A 12,114-nucleotide genomic window follows, 5' to 3' on the forward strand; every position below is an offset into this window, starting at 1 on the left:
AAAAAAAACACGTTAAGGAGTGACAGTGAATTCGACGGTGCCACGTCATCACTAGACAGCAAAGATTACGGATTCGCTATTAAATTACAAATTTGCCACCCCCGACGAACGCGACTTCTTAACACCATAATAACGAAAACCCAACGTCGGACAAAAGTCAAAAGTCGACAACTCATAACACAAACACACACTCTTATGACTTTTTCCTTTGAACGACGCTGTTTTTTGGTTAGCTCATTCGTTCAACAACAATCTCAAACCCCCAATTTTGTCTCTTCACATTGGACACAACCACAACTACATTTAAAATACCACTTTTTACAACGTTTTGTAATTTTCTGCTATGACATTTCATCTTTTCAAAGTCCGAGTCCAACAATACCTGTCGACCAAGCCAAGTTAGGTTTGAGAAAAACTGATCCAATCTTTTCCACTAATATGACTACTGAAAAATAGTAATCATAGTTTATTAGCATATATTTTTTTTAAAAAATACGACTATTTGTTTAATTTTCTTTTCAAAGTCAGCGTCAAACAATAACCTCTCTCGGCCAAAACAAGTAGGTTTGGAAAAATCTGTTCATAACTTCGTTACTAATATGATGAATACACACACATGGTCTTCTTTTACCATGTTTAATTGAAGAGTTTTCTAACAATTATACCACATTCGAAACTCAATCTTTTCCAATCTACCACATTAGAAATTCATTTTTCAATCTACCACATATGCATATACAAATGACTATTCTAGCCTCTATTTTGTATTCCAACACACATCAATTAGAAAAGTGTTTATTTGTTTTTTATTAATAAAAAAATACTTCTCTCACGTGTTTGCACAACAATTCACTTTTAATAATTTTTTTTAATAGTTTATCATCTTCATACTCGTGTATGTGCTGTGTATGTGTATTCATTTTTCTTCTTCTACCTAAACTTCGTTCAAAAGCAATTCTCCGCCACACCGGAACGACCGAGCACCAAACATCCCAACTAAAAATCTAGATCAAAAAGAGATATGTTACAACCAAAGAGAGAGATTGTGAGATGGAAGAACACCTAAGAAAGAAAGTCAACTAAAGAGGTTGTTTCTAGCGCAAAAGTCAAGCAGGACAAAATAAGGGGATTCAGATCTAAGGTTAGCGGAAGAAAAATTAGCCGGAAAAAAAGACTCAGGTTTACCTAGTAGACAAGTTCCAAACTCTCCTAACTTGTCTATTTGAGATTATACTGTCATTTTTAAGAAAATTTTACCTAGTAGACAAGTTCCAAACTCTCCTAACTTGTCTATTTGGAACACTTATTTATTTATTAATTTTATGGACAAATTTATAACTGCATAATTTTTCTAAGAACAATACCGGTTAATAGATAATTTTTATTTACAACTTGTCTACTAGCTAATATATTTGACAAATGAACTAGTTCAAGCTAATAGACAAGTTTATATTCCTCAACTTGTCCATACAATTTATATCTTGTCCATCAGACCAATTTTGTCTACTGTGTTATGCTGCTCTCATATCTCTAAACGAAAAAACAGCTTACAAAGTCTACGTGTTCCCAGTTTTTTAATTTAAATTATAAACTTTATTTTATGCTGACCCACAACCATTAATGCACCAACTTTTGTGTCATAAAAGAACAGTATAATCTCAAATCTCATGACTTTTATATGAAGGATATATTAGTCATTTTATTCCAACTTGAAAGCTCAAATGTGGTAGTTCTCGAAAGAAAAAAAAATGTGGTATTTGGGAAAAGATTTTAACTGAATGTGGTAGAATCAATAAAAATCCCTTAATTGAACATGGTATGATTTAAAAAAAACAAACTTAAGAATTAGAAATAGAGGTAATATTAAATTGAACAAGGAAATAATTAGTTAGCTCTTTTAACCTAATGGATTGAATCACAACAACAAAATATAATTCTAATTCTTTTTTTGTTTCTGTGATTAGAAGAAATAAAGAGACAAATTTCTATAATATATAACTAAAAAGTTTGAAAAAATCTATAAATATAGTTAATAAAAAACAGTTCGAATATTTAAGTAGTCAATAACAACATTTGCACAACATGTACAAATTAAAAGTTTGAGAGCAGTTTTTAATCGTTCTGAATACACACATTTAAAAAATATGCTACATGAAATTTTCAAAGGACATAAAATATATTTACTATTTGTATAAAAAGAACGCGAAGTCCAAATCAATTAGTCCAACATTATCATTTGGTCAATAAATGCACTTTCCTTACACACGCACCTACACACAACTATATAACACCCTACGTACCAGCCTTCCAACTCAATATCTCAACAACTCCTTTATTCACAAAGCCAACATTCTAAAAAGAGAGAACTCAGAGAGAAGTAATCAATTGAAGTTAAAGTTAAAGTCAAAGATCGATCGATGGAGAAGAAGATTATGATCTTGTTGTGCATCGTCTTATTGGTGGAGGTGTTTTCGATTCTTGGAGGAGTTGATTGCAGAGCCTTGAGAACAGAGCAGATGGCGACAGGCTGTGATCAAGCGACTGGCACCGTAGAGAGTGGTGGTTTTGGCTTTTTCTCGGGGGCGGTGAATGGTTCGAGAGACCATCTTTTGATGAGGAGCTTGGCTTTCCGGTTAGCGTCTGGACCGAGCAGGAGAGGCCGTGGACACTAATGATCAGTATTAATGACCCATTGATATTGACTTTATTTTAAAATTTATTTTTGCCTTTGCATAAACTATATATAGCGATTGTGTACGTATCTAAGTTTTTTTCATCACAAAGGGAAAAAAATAGTTTTTTTTTTGTTAAGCATTGATTATATAATTCAATGCTATGTAATTCACTAATCAGAGGCTTAGTTACTGGCTTTTTGTTTGCACAAGTCGTTATACATGTAAAGGTTTGATTTTTATTATTATATATAGACTTTTTTCACATGAAATATAAAGGGTTACAAACAAAATCAACGACAGAAAAGCAAAAGAAAAATGTCCACTACAAAAAGGTCACAAGCAAAAGATTTTTTCAGTTACTAATATAAAAGTTAGTAACTAGCTACATAGAATTAACATAACCTAGATAAATAACTTTTTAGCTACAAAAACCAGTGTTTGGTGTAATGTGTTTAATATGGAAGGTGAACCAGGTGGATATGGTTCTGATGAGGTTAAATAAATCTAATATATTTTTTATAAATTTAAATATAGTTTCTATTCAATTTTAAAAGAGAATTCAAGTCAACAACCATGAACTAATAAAATAAATCTAAGATATTTTAAGTTTAAGACATGGATCGTACCACTTAAGAATAACCCACACTAACTGATAAAGATAAAATATATTGATTATATATATATATATATTTTTTCTAAGCATCAAACTACATTGAAAATATCGTATCAAAACCAATTTCAAACGAGATGTCCATCAGTAAATAGTTTTCATTTGTGTGTTCATGATTTGATATCCTTAACATTTTTTTTTTTGGTAACCGTAATTTGTGTTTCAATCACTAATAAATTAAGGGATTAGTCATCTTTAATCCTTTGCGTTTAGAGCTTTCCGGTGGTTTTTAAGTTTTAGAGAGACCTTTCTATTTCTGTTTCAAAATATCAGTGTTTAAGAAAGCGGTCTAGGCGGCCGCGTAGGCGCCGTCTAGGCGCTAGACGCTCAGCAGACGCCTAGACAACCGCTTAAACCGCATAAAAATTATATAATATTATTTTAATATATATTTTTTATTTTTAACTAAATATATTTAAATTTTTAAGTTTTATATTCATACTAGATTAGAATCCGCCCGATGTGCGGGTTAGATTTTGAAAAATAAAAATAAATTTAAAAGAATATAAAGTAGATATTTTAGTAATCTATCTATAAAAGTAAATAGATACACCGAGGTATCCAACGTGACATTTGGTGTAAAAGGTGCGACTCTGCGGTTGAGACTATTAATCATGTTTTCTTTGAATGTCCTCGCTCGTGTGAAGTTTGGGATTTATCTCCAACTCTGGTCTCGTCAGAGGGTTTTACGTATGAGTCGGTGTAATCGAATTTGAATTTTTTTTTCTAGAAGGGTGCCTCTCAAATGGGTGATCCTGATCAACTTCTTCAATTACCATGAATTTTATGGACAATCTGGAAAGCCATAAACAAAAAAGTTTTTCAAAGTTTAGAGATTGAGGCAAATGATATAATGGATAATGTTTTGGGTGATAAGTTAGCCTGGGAAGAGGCACTCTCTTTTACGGTGGTCATGTCAGCTCCATCTCTATCTTCGCATGTCCATGTTTTTCACCTCGTGTCTAAGACGGTGCCTCTCCCCCCTGTATTTGGAGTTAGAAGAGTTGTTGTGGGTCATGGAGCGGATACGTGCTGTAGGAATCACTTGTCAACATTTTGAGACTGATTGTGCTGAGTTACTTATTATGGTGCAGTCTAAGATTGTCCGTCTTTCTCCAACCTGCTCGATGAGTTTAACTCGTTGGAGTCCTTCCTACTATTCTTCATCTCCTGGATCCCGCGTGCAGCAAATACGAAGGCGGAGTATCTTGCATGTGTTTTGCGTTCTCTTATTTCTGAAGTTTCTTTAATAAACCCCTTCCCTCCGGCTTGGGCAACTAACTGAGGAATTTCCTTTTAATTTATTGTTTGGTTGAGAAAAAAAAAGTAAATAGATTCACTTTTAGTTAAAGAAAATAGTTGTAGATGAGTTCAAAGTTATTAAAATAAAATGAAATTTAACAAAGTTGCCAAAAGGAAATGAAATTTAACAAAGAATATATATTTAATTCTTTTCATAAGTAAAAACAATGTATAAAAGTAAAGAGATAAACTTTTAGTTATAGAAAATAGTTGTTTTTTTTTTTTGCTATAATACACTAATGTATATCCATTTACAAATATACTATCTACATTACCACTAAAATGTATTTGTACACACAAAAATGTTTTACTTGTAATATTTACTCTTTAGTCTTTACTACAACTAACAAATTTTACTGATGAACACATTAAATAACCTATTATATATCTTTTTACTTTAATATTTTTATAGTTACAAAAACACATACGTTAATCTTACATACTCATACAATAACGGTCTTTTGAATAAATTATTTGATTAGTGAAAAAAATATGAGACGATTATAATTTCAAATTTCGAATTTCTATTTATTAGGTTTTCTTTTCTCTATTTTAATTTTATATAAGTTCTTTTTATGGTAAGTTTTGAATTTTTACATTTTTATTTTTTAATTTCTAATAAATTTAGAATTGACACGTGTCAACATCTGAATGATACAATTGACACATGTCATGATCTTGTTAATTAGTAATTTTGACATCAAACTTTATATAATAAGATACATATTTATAAATGTTCATATGTTATTAATCTAAATTATATAAATGTATTTTTACTAATTTTAGTCTATAATTTATTTATTCTAAAATATATTTTACATAATTTTATATATAATATTATATATATAATATTTTTTTAATGTAAACACCTAAACCGCCTAAAAAGGCCTAAACCCCGACTAATCGTTAATGGGTCACCGCCTACATACCGCCTAGCGCTTTCTTGAACACTGCAAAATATTATCTTTATATTATTGTTTTATATTTTATATTTAGTTTAATTTCCATTTATGTTCTAACATACCGACGCGTGAAGCATGAAAATCAAAGTAAGTTGTAAAGACAACTTCCTGCGTCGGTGAGAAAATTATATACAATCCAAAGAATCGGTTAGTGGCTTTATGGCTTTATGCTTTTACGATTATATAGTACACGAAAGTAAGAAATGCAAAACACTTACTTCCTTACAACAATATAAGAAAATTAATTTCTTCAAAACAGAGTAAAGAAAATGAAAGTACAAATTGTGTAAACATTTGTCCCAAGGTACAAAAAAAAAAATACAGAGGAAAACACATTTTAATTCAAAGTAAATAAAAAAAAAAAAAAAACAAACAAACAAACTGGATTCCTGATTATATCATCACTGGAGTATATTTGGCTCTAGACAGCTCTTATTATTATTATTATTTTTCTAAACATATTTGCAAACATAACACGCATTTCCTGCATAACCTCCCACTGCTTGAAACTTCCCCCAAATACATTGCCAGCAATTTAGCAGATTTATAATGGAGCTGAAAGAAACAATCAATTTTTCGATTGTGTTCATCGAATAATTTTATTTTTAAAAACAAAATTTTAAAAGCTATATAATTACTAATTATTGATGTAACACTGATCAGCAACTTTAAAAAAATTATTCAACACATATTTCTATTTTCTATAAACAATCCAAAACTAACAATGATATTATGTCACAAATTCTTAAACTTGTATTTTCGAAATTTCCCATGCATGTGCGGTGGGCCAATCACCTAATTTTTATTTATGATAGTAGCAACTAACCAAAATTTAATTTTTTGTGGTATATTTTTCTTTATATTCTGTAAAAGTATACTTCCCTTGTATCATATACTTAGCTTTTGACAACAAAGTTTTCTTATTGCTTCAAATTATTTGTTATTTTCAATTTTTTTTTTTTTGTCAACCATTGGACCACAACTGGCCGGTCCATTAGCCAAATTCCTACATTCGTAGGAAGCGGGACTCGATCCCTGGTATGATGGTGCCTTCTACAAATGGACTTACCTCCTGCCACTGCACTAAGATCACTTCACTGTTATTTTCAAATTTTATTGCAAATTAATAATACTTTTCTATATTGTGACTATTCGAAATTTGCAGAGTGTTCTATTGGTTGAATTAATAGATAAAATGTTTTAGTTTTGAGAAACTTTAAGACAAATAATTTCTTAATATGTGTGACAACCCTACACATCAATTAAAATGATATATAGGGAGTATATGACTACATTATTTTTATGTTCTTTTCCACATTGAAATAATATATTTCCAGGACTGAAAATCACTTTAACTGGATTTTTTTTTGCTTTAACGAAGAGTTGTTGCTTTAAATTATAGTCCATTAAGTACAAGATTTGATAAAAATATTCTTTAACTCGAAATATTAGAGTATTAGACCTTTATCGCATGGATTTGTAAACTTTCTTTTCCATGATTTTTTTTATTGTTTATATATATAAATAATAGATAATTAATTTAATAATCAATGAACCGAAAGAACAAAAAGCACGTCATAAATATAACAGAAAAAAAAAGATCGTGTATATATTTTTTTTAATTACTAAAAAATTCAGGGCCTAGGCGGGTAAATCCCCTCAGGACAAAGATTAGAGCATTTTATATGATTTTCTTCCAAACACCAATTGTGTATACTTTTAAACATAATATATCAAAAGGTTGCCGCTATATTCCAACCTGTACTTATTATATTCTCACTTTTTCGACCCAAACTTTTTGACCCTTTATAAAACAGCCTAAACTTCATTTCCTCTTTTAAAAACGACATGTACTTCTTAAAAAACTATAATACGACACCTCTAATCGAGATAGCAAATTATGATCATTAAACTCGATTAAACCGTTAAATCATGATTATTGTTTCACGTTTGACTTAAACATTTTCAAATCCGGGACTCGTCCCAACCTAATCAAATATATGACTCTAAACAACTAAATCTAGGAAAACAAAATCGAATTGGAGATTTAGGACTCTTCAAACCATCTCAATTTCTGAAAATAACGAGCAATTCATCAAATACAAGCGTGTTGATGTGGAGAGGGCATCAGTGTATCGTGAAGCTCCTCGTGGAGTTTTCCTACGACTTGTTGGTGTGGAGAAAGCATCATCACGTACACATCAAAGACGAAGGATAACCTTTACCGAAGATTCTACCGATGCGCAATAGCATTGAAGGTAAATTTGTTTCTGTTTTTTGCTTTTTAATTTGAATTCTCTTGATTGATATGGTAATTTGACCAGATTGTATGTGTACTAGAGAGAGAATGAGGAACAATTGTTTAAGAGGGAGGATGAAGGCCTGTTAGACGGAATAAGGATGGTGGATGAGCTGTAGATGATGTCAATGATGTCAATGAGCTGAGGACAAATTTGGAGCTCTACAAAGAAATCCTTGAGAAGACTGTTAAGAGGATTTATGAGAAGATTGACAAACAAGTCATGATCGTAAAAGAGCAATTGGGTCATGAGATGGCTACGCTAGCTTTGAAGAAGGTAGTTGTTGCAACTGTTATTGTGAGCTCACTTGTATGGCTATGTGGAAAAGTGTAGGTGTTACTATTCTGGTTGTGGAAGGTGTTGTTATGACTTTTGTTAATTGGCTTTTGTTGTTGTTTGTTTGGATTATGTAATGTTGTAGCAGCTATATTACTCTTACGTGTAAATTTTTTTCTCTTGAAATTGGTCTGTTAATTTGGCCTGCTTGAGTGAGGCTTGTGCTAACCAACCTAGATCATCCATTCAACTAACATTAACAAAATAATATCTGAAAACCAAATTTGAGTTTACAATTTGAATCTTAAACAAAAACCTGCAACACAACTACTAAATCCAAACAAAAACCTGCAACTACTTGTCATTTAACCCTAGATCTGACTTCATTACTCCTAGATATTGCTTCCTTGTGTGAGTGTATCTGGTCCTTGTGAGACTGTGAGTGTCTTTTGCTTGAATTGTAGATGGACCAGCCTCTTCTTTACTCTTCTTACTCGGCTCATCTTTCTTACTTGAAGTGTTTGAATTTGATGAGTTGCTCATAATTTTCAGAAATTGAGATGGTTTGAAGAATCCTAAATCCCTAAATTGACTTTGTTTTCTTAGATTTAGTCGTTTAGATTTACTCCCTATGTTTTATAAAGAATGTCATTTTGACACAATGCACACAAATTAAGAAAATATAGAATTATACATGTTTGTCTCTATTTAATAAGTAACTAATAGTTTAAATTCAATGAAAATGAGTTTTAGGTTAAAGGGTAAATTAGAAAATTTAATGTAAAAAACACATTGGAATTGTAAAGTGACAGTCTTTGTGAAACAATGAAAAATCTCCCGAATGACACTTTTTGTGAAAAAGAGAAAGTATTTGATTAGGTTGGATCGGGTCCCGGGTTTAAAAACGTTTAAGTCAAACGTGAAACAGTAATCATGATTTAACGGTTTAATCGGTTTAACGATCGTAATTTGCTATCTCGATTAGAGGTGTCTTATTATAGTTTAAAAAAAAGTATATGTCGTTTACTAAAGAGGAAATGAGAATATAATAAGTACAAGCTAGAATATAGCGGCAACCCTATATCAAATGATGGTGAGTTTTGTGCTCGTCACTCGAATTATCGCATCGACTGTCACCGGAAACGTGTTTAATGATACTTATGAAGAAACTTAATAAACCTGCTCTTAGATCCATCAAGGTAAATTATAAGTGTGTGGGTTTAGACCATGGGCAACGCCGTAGTTTCGGTCCGTCCCCTGATTTATTTGGATTTAAATTTAAATCATAAAAGCCCAATTACGAAAAAACGGTTCTTATTTGGGGACGTTTTTTGTCCGTGTACTTGGACACGTGGAAGCTGGTCGTCGAGAGAAAGTTCTCCAATTCTCTCTTCTATCTCGACTCCGTCTCCGTCTTCGTCTTGGGTCCGGTGGCCACACACGATCTGAACCCAGTCGCCGGCAGTCATCGCCCACCGTTTGGTGTTGCAATCTTTCTCTCTCCTTCAAACTCGTAAGCTTTAGAGTATATCAACCAGATGTTCCCAAAGCTTCGGTTCCTTCCAAATCATCTCATCACCACCAGGAACAGCCAGCTACGTCTCACTGAAGAGCAATCGCTTCTTCTTAATTAGATGAGGTAACTAAAATCGTTGATGATTGATTGATTGATTGATTGGTTCTATCTTGATTAGTTTGATTGGAACGCATAGAGAGAGAGAGAGAGAGAGAGCTAGTTTTATCTTGATTAGTTCTTCTTGTTGTTGTTGGATCATTATGTGATTAACCATTATGTGCGGTCACAAATCTGCCATATATTTAGTGTTCTAGAGATTACAAAGGTGCTCTGTTGCTAATTATTAGACTGCTCAGAGTTAGAGGAGTAATGTAGTAATATCAATAGAACTTGAGTTGTATTGATATTTATAGGTCCAGTTGCTGAAGACATGTTTCATTGGCAAGCTACAATAATGGGTCCTGCAGAGAGTCCGTATTCAGGGGGTGTGTTTCTCGTTACCATTCACTTCCCTCCCGATTATCCTTTCAAACCACCAAACTGTAGTAAAGTTAGCTTTTGAAATGCCTCAAGGAATCAATGGCCTTAGATCAAAGTTCATAGTAAAGTCCTGCAGTAGATGATGACGGAGATTGTTTTTCTCCCTTGGCGCTGAATGCGACCTCCGTAAACGTTGAAGTCTATTATAACAAAGCTGTGAACTATACATTGATGGTCACTTTTGTATCCTATGTTCTAACCTTTTTCCATTCCATCATAACATGGATACACTTTTTAGCGAATTCCTTAACTTGTTATTGTACTTAGGTCTCGTTCCTACAGGTTCTTTTGTTGATCCGACAAATGGAGCACAGTAACACACAATCCGTAAGATTCTTGCTTTTTTGTTAATCTGATTTGTTTTTTAGAAGAGACTGGATGCTAACTTTGGAATTACTCTTCTTGTATTTATGCAAGGGTGCTGCAAAGGTCTCTATAGTAATGATCGGGTAACAAGCCATCATGGATTCTTATTTATGCCTTTTACATCTCACAGCTGGGATTTTAGTTGGTATGTATTTTATAAAATAATCTCACACTTGTGTTTCCTCTTTGTTTAGATGGTAATCTTATGTTATAACAATGTTAATGTTAATTTTTGTAACTTTTAAAATATTATTATTTTATTTGGGGGACCAAATACAAATAGACACCAATGTTCATACTAAAAATAAGAACCTTTTAAAATAATACTTTTAAATTTGGGGGACCAAAAATTGTCCCTAACCAATGCCCATGCTCTTACATGAGAACATGTAGATGTAAACCTAGATACTCTTTTTCCTTTCTCATTTTTCTTTTGTTTGGCTATCTTTTAATTTTACAGTTGCCTACCTTTTCCTAAATCTGGTTATGATATTGTTTGGGGGAGTTACATTTATTATGGTAGTCCTGGTCGATATCAAAATTGTATGTGATTTACATATCTATACTAGTATTTTTGCAGCAGTTTTTGCTCAAAAATACTTTTTGGAAAGTTTTTACATTTAATGCATTGATTTTAATATTAGTTACCAAAACTTCAAAATTAATTATAGGTAAGATTTTTAAAAATAAGGAAATCTTTCTACTTCATTCAAATAAATATATGATTCCCTTTCATTTTTATTTGAATTTATATTTAAATTATCTTGAATTATTCTATAATACATTTAGTTAATAAAAATTGTGATTTTTTCTGCATATGATGTAATACAAAATTTTAAAAACGGACATATATTACTCAATAGATGAATAAAAAGTACGGGTACAATAATATCCCACATCGTCTAAAAAATTGGGCAATGGTTTAGAGTTATACTATAAAAGAGACCAAAATGATTCTGAATACAAACGAGTAGAAACCTTGATTTATCAGCCATTCAAACTTTAAAAACTTTTATTTGGTTTATTCCGGTTCTTTATTTTAAAGATTTTTAAAAGGTTAAATATGAAAAATATTTAAAACTTTTGAAAGTTAAATATGATAAATATTATACGGTAGATACAATAAAATAAAAAATTAAAATGATATAGTGTGAGTTAAAATATATCGGGACAGGTTATACAACAGGACGGGTTTTATCGATATTTATATAAATTAAAAATATCATTAATTCGGTGTTACACGGGTAAAATATCATTTCATTATTTTGTTAACACTATCAATATCAGAGAATAGACATATCTAATTAAATTGATTAAATAAATATTATGTAAAAAATAAATTATATTGCGGTATTATATGATTTATTTAACAATTATTATATAATTATAACATATTTAACCAACAAATACAACTTATAATTTAAACATTTTAGTTATAAATAATTTTGTCCCGCGGTGTACCGCGGGTCCTAATCTAGTCTATACTAGTATTTTTTTTTTTTTTTTT

At 31.3% G+C, this 12,114-nt stretch overlaps 1 long non-coding RNA gene across 2 annotated transcripts; it reads left to right on the forward strand.

Annotated features, from left to right (window-relative positions):
- LOC104758015 lies at positions 9,464-10,897 on the forward strand. 2 transcript variants are annotated; one of them, XR_762607.2, is made up of 4 exons: positions 9,464-9,824; positions 10,115-10,424; positions 10,509-10,568; positions 10,659-10,897. It is a non-coding gene; the product is annotated as an uncharacterized LOC104758015 (long non-coding RNA). The 2 variants fall into 2 exon arrangements; XR_762606.2 differs by lacking the exon at positions 9,464-9,824 and adding an exon at positions 9,852-10,026.

Source organism: Camelina sativa, chromosome 17 (assembly GCF_000633955.1).
Source record: "Camelina sativa cultivar DH55 chromosome 17, Cs, whole genome shotgun sequence".
NCBI lineage: Eukaryota > Viridiplantae > Streptophyta > Magnoliopsida > Brassicales > Brassicaceae > Camelina > Camelina sativa.